Genomic DNA, 19,423 nt, shown 5'->3' with positions numbered 1-19,423 from the left:
GGTAACTTTGGTAGAGAAAGCTCTCAGTTAATAACTGTGGAAGTAGTCATAAGAACACTACTAAGCTGAGCAGCAGGCTCTATCCCAGTGAGGACGTAATGTCAAGAAGAAGAAGTTGTATGATAATTAGATCCTAAAGCTTGAGCTTGATTGGCCGCCCGTAGTTGCTACTCCAATATCGCCAGATCAGCTGCACTTACACAAGGAACCAACCACATGAATGCTTGAATCCCGCCGGTTAAGGGTTTTTTTGGATTGGGTTTTTCGACTTCCCAGGACATAGAATATCTATTGTGCTTGCCAACATTTTTCATTTAAAATGGTGAGAAACAGGCTTTGTCCACCATAAAAAAAGAAGTTATCAATTGCTTTATAAATATTTGACTTCAAAAACTTGAGATCAAAATTCCTTATGGTCCAATTAAACTATCGATAAAGCTAAATTGCTGTGTACGGTACATGATCACGATGTGATGAGCAAGTTGCCACCGCCACCGCAATCAAAAAGTGTCTTGTTGTTCGATCACAATCCCCTTATGAGCCAATTAAGCTACAACGTAGTCTAAATACTTCGTGCCCGTCTAGGGGGGCTGGGGGCAAGAAGGACACCTTAAGATATATAGGTTCAAATCATGGTTGATTAGCACAATTTTTGAAGATTATTCCAGTGTAAGGGAAAGCTCACCTCTTGTTCTAAATGATGTTATCGATAGATTTCAAAAATATAAAAATAACATGATGATTTGAGATTTTTGAAAATGTCCCTTCTTATGAGGTTTTTCAACGAGGCAAGAAGACCACCAGAGCTAAATGCCACAAATTTTGTATATTATTATTTCCCCACCTAAACGATAAATTCTAGAGTACGTAAAGATAAAAACTGAGGGATAAAAGTTGACTTATAGTTAAAAAGAAATTTTACGAAATTAATTTAGATCTCATCTTATTTGACTGTAACAATAATAGTAAAAAATTTCAGAAACCATTTTGAATGTCCAAGATGGTTTATTTTGATTTTATTTAGTAGGAAGCATTGACTTAATGCAATATTAAACAAGAAAAATAAATGTTCATGTGATTTAACATGAGAAAATTGCGGTGTCCCTCTTGCCCCATAAGACATACTGTTTTTATATATGTAAAACTTAATGTCAAAAGAACTTTTTCTAAAAAATATCCTCACAGCTATATTAAACAATTGAAAATCATCAATACTGTGCGGAAAAACAAACATGTTTTGTATTTATTGGGAGTAAAACCTTGTTTTCCAGTCTTACATTCTTATAATATTTCGCATTTTTTGTACTTACAATACATTTTTCTAATTTTTTGTACTAAACATTTTTAACTGTAATATTTACACAACTTTCAATTAGTACTCAATTTATGCTTATCCTGCGTTAAACATCAAAAAATTGATTTGAACTACGTGAAATTAGAGGTGGCACTTTTGCCCCGGGTGTCCTTCTTGCCCCATGTCCCCCTATATGGTAAGACAACACTGATTCGCTAGAACCGTAGCGCTAAACGGAGCCCATTTTCCGTTACACTTTTGTGCCAAATGGTACCAAGCTCCAAGAGTTATCGTCTCGTTACTGACGCGGAGACGATGCGAAGGAATGTTTATGGTGTTGGTTGAGGCGAAAAAATAGAAAACGGTCTACATTTTGCATTCAGGTTGCTCTCGCTTTCTGGAATGCTGTCGAGTTGTACCTATGTAGATGATTAGATTTTGTTCACTTAGCTTGACTTTTCATTCACTTAGGAAAAGGATCTTTTCGTAATGAAAATTTCATTGATCTCCCTGGGCACAAAGTATATTCGTACTTGCCACAAGATATACGAATGTGAAAATGGTAACTTTGGTAAAGAAAGATCTCAGTTAATAAATGTGGAAGTGCTCATAAGGACACTAATCTGAGAAGCAGGCTCTGTCCCAGTGAGGACGTTAATGCCAAGAAGAAAAAGAATGAGGAGAATGTGGAGTACAATTCATGAGTAATTTATGACTTATCCCAATCGAATAGAATATCGTAAAAAGGGATTAATCAAAAGATGTGAAAAAAGTTAAACTTATATTTCGAGAAATTTCTACTTTGTCAATAAATATACAAAAAGCCAGTCCTACTATTCTACCCAGTGCTATCATTGTGGCAGACCATGCGCCAACCGTTTTATATCAACTGTTTAATCATTTCTATATTCATACTATTTGAAAACAACTTTCAGTGAAACGGACTTTTGTACTGACATGCTATAAGATCATACCTTGCAAATTTGCCGTTTTAGAATCCAACAAAATGTGCAAAGCAATTGCATATATATCGAGAATTTCAACGAGTTTTTAGTTTTATTAGGAGAAGTGAGCAGGGTGATATTCACAACAGGGCGATATTCAAAACTGAAAAGGCTCTTTTTTAGTGGTAGCAAAAACGAAATCCTGAAGTGAAAAAAACACAACGGAAGATGAACTAAACACAAACAGTTATAAATTCAAATTACGCATGATTCCTCATCTCTATTTTTTCGATCCAGTTTACTAATTGCAAGTAATCTACGTTTTAGCGGTATCAGTGAGTGGAATACAAATATCAGTGTCGCCGCTCGGTGTCCAGTGGGAGAAACTGGATCTTCGAAAGGTTGTTGTCTATACTTGTTTGCACTGGCGCCAACTGTTAGCATTTAAGAACGATGTAAATAGTCGTTACCCTATTCGCTCATTGCCCGATAACACTAATTGGGTTGGGTAACAAAACGTCGAAAGACAAAATGTCGAATGCCAAAACGTTGAATGCCAAAACGTTGAATAGACAACAAGTCGAAGGGACAAAATTTCGAATGCCAAAACGTCGAATACCAAAATGTCGAAAGAATAACACATCAAAGGGACAAAACGTAGAAAACGAATAAAACGAGAATTTCTTAAACGCCAATGAATAGTTGTTACGTCGAATCCAAACGCTGAACAATGTTTTGAACAGTTAAGACATTGAATTTCATATTTACCAATGTTATCTATTATGGTACCGTAATTATAGCTGGTCTTCGAAGGAGTAATAAACAAAAAACGAGAGAAAATATTTAATATTTGTCAGATTTTTTTGAGATTGTTTATTTATTCTTCTGGTTATAAATCAATTACTGGAGTCTCTCACAAAATTGCTAGTATTAGTCAAACATTGAATCGGGGATACGAGGAAATCGTTAAAAAAAAAAATATCAATTGATGCTTGTATTGTTTTAACTATTTGGTGTTTATACAAAAAAATAATTTTATATACAAAAATCGTAGTACATAAGTCAAAACAAAACATATCTAAAAATTTGATGGATATCTTGATGAAGTAAACTCAAAATGAGTACCAAAGTGGAGGAAATATACGCATATACGCACATCACCTATTTGGCTGCATGCAAAATATATGTACAGTATTGGACAAAACATTTGCAACTTTTTCGATTTTCCATACAAAATGACAAACTTTGGTAAGCTATATCTCGATTATTTATAGAACGATTTGAATTAAACTTTGGCAAAACATCAGACATAACTTGAATTTTAACATATTGAAGTGATTTTTCCAATTACAAGTTCAAAAGCAATAACGGTTTGACTAAGGTGAATTTTTTGACGATTTTTTATAAATGACATAATTGAACACATTGAAGGAATAGGTATTCATGGTATCTTCAGCAAAGTTGTAGATTTTAATGAGATGAACAAGTTTGCTGAAGCTGGTTTTTGTGTAGAGCTATCCGATTTTGAGATAAATAGTTTTGAATTTTTCGTCGAAAGTTACACTTTGGTTAAACCGTTATTTCTTATGAATTCGTGATTGGAAAAATTATTGAAAAATATATGTTAAAATTATCTATATTATGTTATATCTGATGTTCTGTGAAAATTTCATTCGAATCGGTCCATAAATAACTGAGATCTAGCTTACCAAAGTTGCTCATTTTGTATGAAAATCGAAAAAGTTGCAAATGTTTTGTCCAATACTGTATATCACTTTCACCTTTGCACGCTTTTATACTATACTACATCATCATTTTTCAGGTATGTTTATCTGTTTCCGAAAAGCAAAGCAATAAATCGGATCAATTGTTTTTATTCGACAAGAGAATGAGTGAATTGTTAAAGAATAAAATAATAACTAATTTTCAGAAATCCTTGTAAATTTGATATATATGATGTCATTGATTGATGATGTGATTTGGTATATATGATGTCAAATTATACACTTTATGAACAGATAGCCAGTAGCAGTAGAAAATCCAATTCACCTTCAAGAAATTATTTGACTGTAAAATATCCACAAATTTAAGAAAAAACATGGCTCATTGAGGTAAATAAATCTTGCTCAAAATAAAAAAAAAAACTCCCAAAATGGATAGTTAAACACGAAATGCTTAGACTGAAAACACCCAAAATTGTTGGTTTTTCCACAGTCTGATGCATATTACTTTGGTCGAAAATAAGTTTACCCACGAAAAATTGTCCACTGCTATTGAGATTCCTTTCATTCTGGCGTTATGTGAGTCTAGAGGTGCGACGAAAGAAAACTAGTCGTTTTTTTCAATTCTATTATCAGTCTTATGCTTTGAAAGGCTTGGTTTAATGTTTGCAATTCACTCACACATTACTTCTGCAGTCATAAGAAAGTGGCCTTACCTCCTTGAATATATCCGTTATTACATTCATCACCTTCATTACATCTGATGTAGTCCACATATTTCAATATTCAATGTCAAATTGCTTCATAAAGCATTGCACTGCATCTTCTCTCTTCCGAAATGGAGATAAGATTGACATTTATCTGAGAAATTTGTCTCATGCTTACTTTAACGCAAATTGTAAATTTTTTTGTTGCCGTAACCATCGCATCGCAACCATTTTTTCTTTAGTATATTTTGATTACTTTCCAAAACCTTCGCTAGAAACATACCTTCTTTCGAAGTTTTGTTTCTTCGACGTTTTGGGATTCGACGTTTTGTATTTCGACATTTTATCCCTAAACCCACTAATTGCACGGGTACAAAGAAACAAAACAGGCATTTTTTACGTCTAAGTAGTGTTGAAATGATGAAATGATCAAAAACTCTAAAAAATCAACAGCTTCCAAAAAAAGTGAGCGAGGGAGGAGATAATCTCTCACTGTTTCATAGGTCTTTTAGTAAATTTCGGCGAGATTTGTATTAGGTCTTGTTTTGGGTTTACACTCTTCTTAATGTAGAAAATCGGTGCTAATTGAAGTGTGGCTTGTCGTCACAAAGTTCTATTGACTAATTTCGTTATTCGAAACCAACATTTAGCCGCTCCATTATATCCACATGAAAAAATCACTCTACAATCTGCACATGTTTCTCCAAACCCACATGTCGTGCTTAGCAATTTCATAGCCTGAAATTGAATCAAGTATGTAACAACTTAATTAGCGTCACCCTAAATCCACTGGAACTATATGTATGCGTTGATTTTTTTTGCTACAGGCTGAACAGTCAAATCTTGAAATGTTCGTTTTCCAGATTTGCAGGTTAGTAAAAAATATGATACACTCCCATGCAAAACATTTTTTGACTTTTGTATACTAAGTTTTTACTTAAAGTTGTGACAGTTTAAAAAACACACTGGGAAATTATGGCTAATTTTAGCAGCATTGGATTGACCAAAAATTTTGAACCAATGCAATGTGTCGTTAGAATCGTAATCTTATATTCTTTGAAGAGTACTAGCGAAAGTTTGGCGGGAAAACTGAAAACTATTTAAAATCAACGAAACAGTCATTCAAATCATAGTGCTTAAGTTTGGGTTCACCCCTTAGTATGATATATGTATCGTGCAAAAGTTTGGGTTCACCTGAACCGCGCTCAAATAACTTTTGATAATATATCTGAGATTTTTTAACTGATTTCAATAGTTCATACCTTTTTAAAACGCAAATAATGACGCGTACATGGTTGGTTTGAGATATCTCAGAATTTTCGCGTTTTAGGTATGTTCAGGTGAACCCAAGCTTTTGCACGATTGATTTCGAATAGATTTCAGATTTTTCCACCAAAATTTCGTGAGCGTTCTTCAAAGAATATAGGATTACGATCCTAATCACACATTGATTTAAAATTTTGTTCGATCCAATGTTGAGAAAATTAGCCAGTGCATTTTTAGAGAAATGTCAAAACTTTAAATAAAAAATAGTATACAAAACTCAAAAATTAGTTTTAGAAAAATTCCTACGAAGTAAGAATAACTCATTGCCTTATAATTTATAGGAATTTATATCTTCAGTATTTTTTTAGTTTGAACAGATATGGCAAGAATCATTACACAGCTAAACAAGTAATCAAATTTATTGCAGTTTAAAAAAAAAAAAATTACGTCTGGTTTTTGATACATTTATAGTTTAAAATGCATTATTTATCGATTTGTATGCAAGTTCACCAGCTTGTTTGAAGATTAAAGTGCTTAATTCAGTTTTTAAGTCCTAAAGAATACGTATCTACCAAGCTTGTAGTATTTTAGTGACTAAAATGTACTTTTTAATGATTAAGAAAAGTATTGTGTCTGGCCAAAGAGAAGAAACGACGAATTTTGTATGGGGGCTACAACTTAAGGGGCTACAACTTAAAGCGAAGCCACACTTTGAATTTTCAAGTGCACAAGACTGGAGAATCTGACAACCGTTCGCGTTGAAAGTCACATCAAAATGCTTGCTTGCTGGTGGTGACCAATGGGAAAAATTTTCAACACCTTAAATTAGACTATGTCTAATAAACTTTAAATCCTATTTTAAATGACCATATTTTACAGAGTACTGTAGCCTGAAGAATATTAAGGTAGAAGCACATGTTTTGGTCATACACCAGCTGTAGCCATAGTGGATTATACATCGTTTTACATAGCCAATCAGCACGAAACCTTTTGTGTACAGTAGATCATATTCACATGATAGAGATACATTCATTTACTCGTCCGAAATTATGCAAAACATTAGAAAAAACAATCCATTTCCTCATAATTTCAACTCCTTTACACCTAATTTGACCACTCTCATAAGAAATCAATGTGATTGGACGATTTAGGTACCGAAACTAAATTTATGGCCAAAACTGGTTCTGGTGGTCTATATTGAACAACGAGATTTTCAAAGCTCAGTTCCGATATTTTACATGTATAATAAGTTTGCATTTGACATATTTTTAGTATAAATAGGGCTTCCCATATAATTTTTATTGGCAATGTCTCTTAGGCTGACCAAAACCGGTGGTTTTATCCTATATCGTTCTGAATTTGTATTCTGTTGCTGCAAAAGAAGAGGAGTTTTTTTTTATGTTTAGCAAGCTCTACTCAAATGGGCTCTTCCCTGCGCCAATAAAGAGGATTTGTATAGTATTATGTTTCTGAATAGATACCGATTGAATCTTATATTTTTACATTTATATACATCAGTGCATCAGATTTCGCTCATATAAGGAAAGTTGTGTGTTCAATTGTTTATGATAAAATAACTATTGAGTCGATCAATACAATTCTTATGTCACAATGTAGCTTCAAGTATAGGCAAAAATAAATGAATTGGAAAAACTACAAAAAAGATCGCATTTTCACAGGAATAATTCGTTTTTACACTAGTGAGCGGTAATAGGGGCATGACTGGTTACTGGTGCACTGATGGGAAATATGAATCGATTGTTTTTAGAACAAAAATGGATATATTTCGAACAAAATTGTCACTCATTGTTATATATACGGCGTTGCATATCTCTGAGCATTTAACATTATATGGAAATTTATGGCAAAAATGCTTTTCGCTAAAAGATTTAAGACCATATTAAAGTTTTACTATAACTAGGCTGTCAAGCATTAAAAGTGTAACGAACTCCTCAAAACTTTATCAAATAGTAATCGCTTAACAGATCGTTTGTAATCATAGCAAAAAAGCGTAGCATATATGCTACATCATAGCATAGACTGATTGTACATTTCATTAGATGCTACTCCGTGATCGATCAGAGCTGGTAAGAATTGAATAATATGATGAAATCTAACTAAATTACTAAGAGAATTATCTGCTATAAAAAAACTGGTTGTAAAAACAAGGCTGAGGATCACTGATCTAACTGATACATTTTTAAAGTCTTCTGAAAGTTTTGAATAGCTAAAATAAAATATAAGAAGTCGCCCCAAAAAAGGTTGAATAGCGTTTTTTTTATTAGGTTACCTAAACAAGTTGTCACAAATTACAAACGTTAATCATGTGCAATTTGTTCAAACCCTAGAGCACGCAGTTTTCGAAGAAAACCTCTTCGACTTTTCCATTTTCTGCTCATGAACAGAAAAGAAACTCATTAAACCCGGAAATAAATTAGAAGTTGGTTGCCCGCGATTACAGTCGGCAGACGGACGACGACAACAGCTGCCGACCGGTGTCACCACGTAGTCAAACTCCGTAACGAACTGGTTCTCTTGTCAAACAACTTCAGATTGTCCGGGCAGGCTGGATCCGCAGACTACTCTTTCCCGCTCTTGGTAGGACGTGGCTGCCAGGGAAGAGAACTGCCAATCCGCACGATATCAGCCTACACACAAAAACGAGAGTAACATTTTATGTCAGAGCTGGAACGATCAGCATATAAATTCAAATCAAACGATCAGCAATTGCTTCGGTTGGTTTTGGCATTACTGCTGGCTTTAAATGATATGTTTAGCTTCTTTAATGACTTGACGATTGGCACTGTGATTGAAAAATAAAAACACATTGGAACGTAGCTTTAATCATTATCCTCTAGTAGTATAAATGGAACAAGCCGGTCTCCAGAAAACTGGTCATACGAAAACTTTGGTACATGTTGTCTTTGATTTCTGGCGACAGATTCATCCGGAACCACTTTAGGCAACTGATATTGAATGAAAACCATAAGTAGTAGAGCCATAATCCATGTCTCCATTTTTATTAGTCAGACAACTTGCTTCTACTAACGAAAAAGCGTGATGTGCTTCAAGGTTGACCACACAACTGACGGTATATTCTAGCTCTAGCAAGTTTTATCAGCATGGATAATTTCAAATTAACTACCTATATAACTTGTTTGTAGTAATAGGGGATTAGGGGCATAATGTTTCATCGACGGCCGCTCGACAACGGACCAGATCTTTTCCGTGCGGCAAATCCTCCAAAAATGCCGTGAGTACCAGGTCCCTACGCACCATTTGTTCATTGATTTTAAGGCGGCATACGATAGTATCGACCGCATAGAGCTATGGAAAATCATGGACGAGAACAGCTTTCCCGGGAAGCTCACAAGATTGATCAGAGCAACGATGGACGGTGTGCAAAACTGCGTGAAGATCTCGGACGAACACTCCAGTTCGTTCGAGTCTCGGCGGGGACTACGACAGGGCGACGGACTTTCGTGCCTGTTGTTCAATATTGCGCTTGAAGGTGTCATGCGGAGAGCCGGACTTAACAGTCGAGGCACGATTTTCACGAGATCCGGACAATTTGTTTGCTTCGCGGACGACATGGATATTATTGGGAGAAAATTTGAAACGGTGGCAGATTTGTTCACCCGCCTGAAACGCGAAGCACCAAGAGTCGGGCTAATGGTGAATGCGTCGAAAACAAAGTACATGCTGGTTGGCGGAACTGAGCGCGACAGGGCCCGCCTAGGAAGCAGTGTTACGACAGACGGGGATACCTTCGAGGTGGTGGACGAGTTCGTCTACCTCGGATCCTTGTTGACGGCTGACAACAATGTTAGTCGGGAAATACGAAAGCGCATCATCAGCGGAAGTCGTGCCTACTATGGGCTCCAGAAGAAACTGCGGTCAAGAAAGATTCACCCCCGCACCAAATGCACGATGTACAAAACGCTCATAAGACCGGTAGTCCTCTATGGGCATGAGGCGTGGAATATGCTCGAGGAGGACTTGCAAGCTCTTGGGGTTTTCGAACGCCGAGTGCTAAGGACGATCTTCGGCGGCGTGCAGGAGAACGGCGTGTGGCGGCGAAGGATGAACCACGAGCTCGCTCAACTCTACGGCGAACCCAGTATCGTGAAGGTAGCTAAAGCTGGAAGGATACGCTGGGCAGGGCATGTTGCAAGAATGCCGGACAACAACCCTGTAAAGATGGTGTTCGCCACGAATCCGGTCGGAACAAGAAGGCGTGGGGCGCAGCGAGCTAGGTGGATTGACCAGGTACACCAGGACCTGGAGAGCGTGGGTCACAGTCGAGGATGGAGAGAAGCGGCCATGAACCGAGGGAATTGGCGAAATATTGTTGGCGAGGCTTTATCAAGATAATTGATGTAAAGCCAAATAAGTAAGTAAGTAAGGGCATAATGAACACACGGGACCCAATGGACACCCCTTACTCTCTGAAAATATGCTCATTTTATCAAAATTCTTTACACTGTATGAAATCTGTATTGCAACTGTTGTGAATTTTGCTGCAATTGTCCTTTGAATTATGAGTTTATTTTTTCACAGCTTCAAATTTGTATAGAGCTGATCCAATGTTAGCGGTTCTTAGCGTGTTATAGGTAACTTTTATTTTTGTTTGTATTTTCCTCACATGGTTCTTGTCAAAATAAAAAAAATGTAGAAAAAATCTTGATATTTAGTAAGGAGATAATAGAAAACAAAAAAAACCTTATCTTTTTTGCTCCTTGCTGGTACGTTCCTATAATAGTGAGTCTTATGAGAAATCAATGTAAACCTCTATTAAGGGAATGATGAGAAGAGAATAGAAATGTAAAATATCAATCGATAGTAATCTTGATGTTAATTTTTGTTTGCAAACGAAATTTAATATTAACCCCTCTACAGGCAGCATATTTTTTTACCGCAAAATAAATATTAAAATTGTTATAACTTTTTCGTTTTTGAATATTTTTGCACCATGTTTTCACAAGTTCTCAAAAAACTCTTCTAGTTTTAGAATGTTTATCGATATTGATCATTGGTCATCTGGTTCCGCAGATATTTCAAAATTCTTTGGGGGACCGACGCGTAACCATCACACCCCGGTTATTTCTCACGCTACATAATTTTAATCGTATTCGAATAGTCACTTTTCGGAACAATACATTCTTAAGAGTATGTTGTGAAAAAATGAAGCAATTTGGTGCAGCCGACTTTGAATAATGAGCATTTGGGTTTCTGATACAACGCTGGCCAAGAAAAAATCTTAAAAGCTTAAAAAACATCATATCGAAATTTTCAGATATCTCTAAAAATTCTTAATTGATTTGTATGATTTTTTCAGAGTAGCTCCTTATTACCTGGCATTATATAGTCCACATTTTATTTTTTTTTTTTTGATAAATTTACCAAAAACAAAATGGTCACCAGAGACATTTTATATGGAGAACGTCGTGTCGGTCCCCTAAGCAACATCGGAATATCTTCAAAATGTGAAAAAATGGTGCAAAACATTGAAAAACTAAAAAGTTATAACGATTCAGATATTTATTTTGTGGTAAAAAATGAAGCTGCCGGTAGAGGGGTTAACAAAGCTCTCGAACATTTAACAAATTCTATAGTTGAAGCAAGGGGTATAGCAATGTTAAAATGTGAAGTGAAATTCTAATAATGAAAATGGTCTTAAACTCTTCATCCGTCCAAACTATACAAAGAGAATGTAATGTCAACGCACTTGATCCTGCTATAAAAACTATATTGGATCCGTGAAAAAAAGACCTTTTTCTTAATTAGGAAACAAATATTTTCAAAATAATAAAATTTCTTAACTGAACTTTGGCTCTAAACCATTTTGGAAATTATCTAAACTTTTGTCAAAAGCCAATTCCTGCATTGAAAGAGGAAATCAAATTATAATTAACTACTCCTTGTGTTCGAGATACTGCAAACAAAAACTTAGACTGTATAAGATTTTAAGGATATTGAGATTGATTTCAAATGTTACCAATTAGTGAAAAAATACACTATAACGAACAGCAAAAAATAGGATTATTTAAATGCCAGAGCAATATGAAAATCTACTATAAATAAATGTAAATCCTATGTGTTCAAAGTAGCACAATGTTGAAAAAGTAACATCGCTCGCCCATAAAGCTAATTTACCTATCAAACCATTGACCTTCAATACGGGACTTATTCTCATGGCAGAAAAAAAAACACAAAACAAAATTACCTTTTCAAACGATTTAACTAAGAAAACCAGGTCACATAACAAAAGACCAACAAAAAGTTAAACAATCAATTTATGCTGAGCGTTGAGAATGGTGCTGCACAGCCACACATCTACCAACTACTGGCTGTGCGGAAATTGTTCAAAAGACGAAAAAAAAATGCCTTACCGTTATAATAAGACATGTAGCGCGCGGCATTTGATTCGCAAGCAAGCGAGAGGTGAGTGCTGCTGAAGCTGCCGCCGATTATCATCAACAGCTTATCCACTCCTCCTCCGCCTTAGATCGTTCCACTCAAATCACCACTCACTCGCATCTCACACTTCGTGATGGTGCTAAATCGTGTGCGCTAATATCAAATATCATCTGGCGCGATGCATAATGGGAGTTCTGATAAAAAAAATGGACAGCCATTTAAATATGTGGGAATAATTTGCAAGGCTTTTGATTTAATTGTACTCGGTGCCATATTAATCAATTTCCTATAAAAAGTGATCTAGTAGGGCTAGATAGCAATCCTTTAAGGGCCGAACAAGGTGAAATATTATCACATCTTCTATATATAATGCTTGCGAGAAAAGTGGCAGAACTTGCATACAAGTTGAAGGCAAGTAGTATACTTGTAGGCGAATTTGACGGAAAGTAAAGGGAGAAGAGTTTACATAATAATAATAACCAAAATAATAAGTTAAAACACAGTAAACCACACATTTTAAAAATGTTTTCTTTAAGCGCTACGTCGTATATAAGAATGTTCGATTTCAAATCAATCTTTTTGTGATTGGACTGAATAAGGGCTGTGACCAACTTAAATTGTAAAATTTTAAAATTTATAACTTCATTACCAGTGCATCTATATAATTCAGGTTTGTTCCGTATAATAAGCAATAATCTCAAAAAATATGTCAAACATACGTATGACGCTCTCAATAGCTTTGTTTATCTGTAACAAATGGAGATTAAATTCAAAGCGGCCACATAGTTTTAGAGTGTAAAAATAGACAAAATAGTCAAACATATTGTTATTTTTCATGTAAAATTGTTAGGCATTTAGAGTTCTATTCCAAATAGGTTTTTTAATAATAATTCGCGAATGCGATGTTTATAAAACACACGAGAAGAAGTTTGACTTAAAGTACCAGAAATAATTATTCATTCAAAATCACACAAAATGTTTGTTATTTCTGAAGTACCGTGACTAGATTTTTCGTTGAAAAATGAAATTTCAGAAAAGTCAAAATATACAGTTTGTTCTGCATGAATGTCTTGTTCCATAGTTTTGGTACATTTTTATGAAATATTTCATGGAAAGTAATGTAAAACCCGACGAAAGTTTGGAAGACAATAAATAAAAATTGTTGTAAATGATTGGAAGATAATATTGCGAATCTCATGGCAAAGGTCGTACTTTGTCGTATTCAATCAAAAATAAAATAATAAGTGCTAATAACTTTCACTCATAGTATAATGGTTTGGAAGCATATTTTCAAACTACGATAATATTTGAAGGATGAAAATAACGCTATTTAAAGGATCAGAACTCTCAATTTTTAAATTTTAATTCGTCACAGTCCTTATGAAGAACAACGATTACCGGGAGAATCTTGCCAAAGCTTCTAGCTATCGCCCAATCAGCTTGTTTTTCTCTTCACATCACTAAAAACCGATTTTTTGGCAATGAAGAGTTCGGATTCCGACATGAACATTCGACCACTAATTCGACCATAAACATTTGCGTGTAACAATTTTGATTCGTTCCAACAGATCTGGAGCTATTCGCCTTCTTCTCGACGCAGAAAAAAGCGACTGACGGTGTAACAGATATATTAATATCTTAATTTAGTTTTACCAAATTAGTATGATAATTTTGCCTAACACAGAACACCTACAGACATATAAAATGCACCAAAGCTGTTTTCCCATACAAAATGGTCAAGTTCAGATAGCTATATCTCCGCCGTTTCTCAACAGATCTTTTCATTTTTTTCTGTGATGAACTAAAAATTTCCTCAATTTTCAAAAACTAATGTAAAAGTTGTGTGAAAACTATTGATTCAAAAGTTACATATAGGTTTAATTTTGACATAAAAATGCATCAAGACACAAAGAGATGTAGCAGAAAAACTACGTGTCGTAACATCTTGGTGTCTTCAGCGCATTTGTTCGTTGAGTGATAAAGACCAAATACGCTGAAGACATCGAAAGGATACGACGCATAGTTTGTCTGATACCTCACTTTTCGTCTTGGTGCATTTTTTATGTCAAAATTCAACATATCTGTAACTTTTAAACCAATAGTTTTCACACAACTTTTTCAATAGTTATCAAAAATTGAGGTAATTTGTAGTTCGTCACAGAAAAAATGAGAAGAATCGGTTGAGAAATGGCGGAGATATAGCTCCCTGAAGATGACCATTTTGTATGGGAAAACGGCGTTGGTGCATTTTATATGTCCGATACTGTAGATAGATGAAATGAATGCAATGTTTCAAATGATACTGAAAAAAAAAAAACGATAACCGGGTCAGCTACTGGAAAATGTTATAATTCGTTTGAATCGTTACTGAAATAATTGATATGTGCCTACTGTGCGCAGAACTGCTGGCAATTACACATTTAGGTCGTGTTAGACATGATCTTCCCCGATTATAGTGAACTTGCTTTGCGCCTTTCTTCTACATAGGTCAGGTGAGATTGAAGATATTCCCGTGCTGCTTCTCACCCATCATAGTTCCGGGACAGAACCTTAGTTTCACGAAGGCTTCCATTACAACAATGGGCAACCACTGCTTAAATGTTTTTCGATTCACACTGGCTAAGCGTTTGAGCCGGCGGCTATGTCGTGTTGATCGGTCCCTTCATATTGTGTAATATAACTCTGGGATGCCAGAACTGATCCTCGCGCAATGGGGGAGTGTACTTAAGGACTGATCGGATAAATCAATATAGATTGGTTGAAAATGTCACTGACAGTGCGGACTTGGTGAAATAAGATATTATGCAGGAATTCTTTTAAACAGTTAATGACGAAGGTATTGATATCATCCTTCAAAGTCGTCGCGCTGTTGTATTTTGTACAACAGTGATGAAAAAACCTCGCTTATCGTACACAGCATCAGCGTGGTGGTTCTGCCGGTGGCAAACCGCGCGACCACTGAAGGGTTAACAAATCATTTTTTTTTTTGTCATTTGAAATGAAAGTTGAACTTTGTGTATTTAAGGTACCGCGGGGCAAGTGGGAACGGAAAAAAACGATAGTTCAAACAAATTGTTCAATAACATTTTCAAATGTCAATATTTTTCAAATCCAACAACACAATCACGTTTTGGCAACATATTTGCTGGTGTGTGCATGAAACTAATTGAATAATTTCGAAATTGTGAAAACCTTGGAAGAAAGTTTTAGAATGAGCCATTGGACGCAGTTGCCTCGCTAAACGGGGCAAGTGGGACACATCCAGTTTCATGCGTCAATCCACATCAGTAAGTCAAGCATTACAATAATAGGATTGATAAGTCATAGATTTTTAATTCTAGGTACACATTTGATGTACATAAGGGATCAACCATAAAATACGATACGTTTTAGGAAGAAACCCTTTATCTAATAACATGTTACCTCACATTTAATATTAACTGAAAATGCCTCAATAAAAGCGTAAAGAGGAATTAAACATGTTCAAAATATATCATTTATAAGTTGTTAATTAAAATGTAGCACATAAACAATCAATAATTGACGAAATTATAAATATGTTTTGTTATTATTTATATGCATGGCAGAAAACCACCTTATGGGATGGAATTGTTTTCCATCACTACTTAATTTGGTAGAAATAACAAATAAATTTCAAATAAAATAGAAAAGTAATTGTTATTATGATGCACTTCAAAATTTCAGCTGTGTGTTTGTTCAATTTTGAAGTCGTATTTCAAAAATAAAAAATAAATTAAAAAATAAAGAATAATAACACTTTTATTCCCCTCTTATGCAATTATGCTATTTGAGGTTGATCTTTTTTTTTTATAAAAATCATTTTTTGAATGTTTTAGTGCTACTTTCTAGGAAAATGTATGAAACGTGTACGAAAAGTTTTGATTCTGGTTTTTGTTTTGATAGGTCCCACTTACCCCAGGTACAAATATATTTTGGGGTAAGATAGACCATCGAAAATTTCATATGAAATGAAAACAAAATACTGGTTTATCGTAAGCAGCTTGTATTAATATTTAAAGTTATAGCTTACTGATGGAAATTCGATTTAAAACACATTTATTTTTTGCGGGTCAATGCAACACGTGGAACGTGTCACAATTTATCATGCAAGTTGAAAATGGCGCTAAACTGACAACTGTTACATGAACCACATGGTCATAAAAATAACATTATGTTTAGTACTAAATACATTCCTTGTCATTGTATCTTCAACTTTCTAGAAGAATACCCCCATGAAAAACTTTTCCTAGTTGAGCTATGACGAAACGCCCCACTTACCCCGGATTCTCACTTGCCCCGTGGTACCTTATATTGAAACCTGTGTTCGATAAGTTAACTTTAATAACTGTTAATTTGTCTTTTCAATGGACTGGACATCAGGTTTTTTTTATCAATGATTCATAATAAGGAGACTGGAGCTGGAGACATTAATGTTTGATATCACTCCAGACATTAATGTCAAATAGTTTTCCCCAAACCAACTCCAACGGCAAGATTTATTTGACAAGTGCTTTTCAGAATACTTCTCAATCCAATATTCTGATACTTATAGGCCTCTATTCTATCAGTTCCACTTTCAGTTATCACAGAATCGACTGGGATGTATATAAAATAAAGTGGTGCTCAGGTAGACCTAGCGGTACACTCGCAGCTGAGGGTCGCGGTTTCGACTCCTTTCGGTCGAGGATGATTTCGTAACGAAATTTGTTTCGCCTTCCCTGGGCCTTCCATAGAACATCTTCGTACCCACCACACGATATTCATATGAAAAAATGGTCAATTGGCAATGAAAACTCTCAGTTAATTAGAAGCAGGCTCTATTTCAGTCTCACGCTAAGGACGTCTGTCCAGTGAAGGAAGATACCACCAAGTTTATATGCTCGAATTTCGGGGGAAATCATAAGTCCAACTTTTAGTATTGCCCTTCGCGAAGGAGAGTCGTCGAGGCTCGTGCCAGGCAGATGAAAGATAATATCCGTTACGATAACGGTCGTTTCCGGAATTTGCCTGGTAGAGTATCGAACAATACTCATTTTTCAGTTAACGATCGCTTGATTAGGAATCATACCCATCAGGAAGATCATAACCATGCTCATTCACAAACTAATTTTAATCTGCGGGTAGCAGTTCGAATCTTTTAATTTCGAAAGTATCTACCCACGGAAAATCCTTTGCCGATATCATAGCAGGTAATTTGAACTCTTCCCTATTCGTACTATGAGTACTCATTCTACTTGTTTCAAATCAAATGGAAAAAAAAACCATGCCGCGACAGGTAACATCTACTCCGCCTCTTCGTCTACCGAAAATTCTAACGGAAAATCATCAAATGTACCCACTTCAAGTGATATGTCTGCCCCTGATTTTAATTTTCTATCTGAACAATTGAATCTAATGATTGATGCAATGTTCAAAGCCACCACTATGACTGAAGCAGTCCAAGTAGGTGTAAAATTTACTAATCAAATTGTTATTGGATTACGTTTTTCTAATGGATCCAAATAATAATTTAAATATTTTAAATTGGAATGCTCGTTCTCTGAATTGTAAAGAGGACGAGCTGTTTGATTTTCTTACAGCTAATAACGTGCATATAGCAGTTATTACCGAAACTTATTTAAAACCTGGATCCAAACTAAAAAAAGATCCTAACTTTTTGTTTATCGTAATGATCGACTTGATGGGGTATGTGGGGGAGTTGCAATCATCATTCATAGGCGTATAAAACATCAACTGTTTTCGTCATTTGAAACTAAAGTTTTTGAAACTTTAGGTGTTTCTGTTGAAACACAGCTTGGTAAATATACTTTCATAGCTGCCTATTTGCCTTTTCAATGCTCTGGGCAGCAAGTTAATTTGCTCCAAACTGACTTGCGAAAATTGACTCGCAATAAGTCAATTTTTTTGTCATTGGTGACTTTAATGCCAAACATCGGTCAAGGAATAATTCTCAAAGTAATTCCAACGGCAGAATTTTATTTGATGAGTACTCTTCAGGATATTTCTCAATTCAATACCCTGATAGTCCTACATGTTTTTCCTCTTCTAGAAATCCATCTACGATTGACTTGGTCTTAACCGACTCTAGTCATCTTTGTAGCCAATTAGTTACTCATGCTGATTTTGATTCTGATCATGTCCCTGTTACATTTCAAATATCCCATGAAGCGATTCTCAATCCTATCAGCTCCACTTTTAATTATTTACGAGCCGACTGGAATATATATGAAACGTATGTTGACTCTAATCTTGATGTCAACATTGCTTTACAAACGAAACTTGATATTGACAATGCTCTTGAAACTTTAACAAATTCCATTGTGGAAGCCAGAAGCATTGCAATTCCAAAAGGTGAAGTAAAATTTGAATCCGTGGTTACAGACGATGATCTTAAACTCTTGATCCGTCTTAAAAACGTGAGGAGAAGGCAATTTCAACGCACTCGCGATCCTGCTATGAAAATTATAATGCAGGATTTGCAGAAAGAAATCAAGAAACGTTTTGCACAATCAGGAAACAACAATTTTGAAAACACGATTTCTCAATTGGACCCTGGCTCTAAGCCCTTTAGGAAATTATCTAAAACTTTGAAAACACCTCAGAAGCCAATACCGGCACTGAAAGAGGAAAACTAATTATTACTAACTAATTGCGAAAAAGCTCAAAAACTTGCTATGCAGTTTGAAAGCGCGTACAATTTTAATTTAGGACTTACTAGTCCAATTGAAAATCAAGTTACTCAGGACTTTGAAAATATTCCCAATCAAGTGAACGTTTTCAGAAATGCCTAGGAGACTGATTTGGAAGAAGTGAGAACTATTACTAAAAAAATCAAAAATATGCAAGCTTTTATACCAACAAACAAAGTTTTATAGTAACAGTGAAGACCAACAAAAACGAAACGCATGTAGTAAGTGTAAAAGTTGCATTAATTAACATAAATAAATTATCTAGTAAATTAGCCGTAGTGGGACGCCATCATCAAAATCTGTAGACAGCATGTCGGACAAGACACACACACATACACAACAACAAAACGCAACCTCTGTA

The 19,423-nt window shown here is 35.3% G+C and overlaps 1 protein-coding gene and 1 long non-coding RNA gene across 4 annotated transcripts in view; both read right to left on the bottom strand.

Annotated features, from left to right (window-relative positions):
* The window catches only part of LOC5570607 (cadherin-99C), a 414,362-nt gene that overhangs the window by 16,036 nt on the left and 378,903 nt on the right, over positions 1–19,423 (bottom strand). The window lies entirely within an intron of this gene.
* On the bottom strand, positions 7,691–9,011 carry LOC110679309. The gene is made up of 2 exons (XR_002502380.1): positions 8,982–9,011; positions 7,691–8,580 (listed from the first exon to the last, which is right to left on the bottom strand). It is a non-coding gene; the product is annotated as an uncharacterized LOC110679309 (long non-coding RNA).

The sequence above is a fragment of the Aedes aegypti genome, chromosome 1 (assembly GCF_002204515.2).
Source record: "Aedes aegypti strain LVP_AGWG chromosome 1, AaegL5.0 Primary Assembly, whole genome shotgun sequence".
Taxonomy (NCBI): domain Eukaryota; kingdom Metazoa; phylum Arthropoda; class Insecta; order Diptera; family Culicidae; genus Aedes; species Aedes aegypti.
This window is presented reverse-complemented; position numbering and strand designations above follow the sequence as displayed.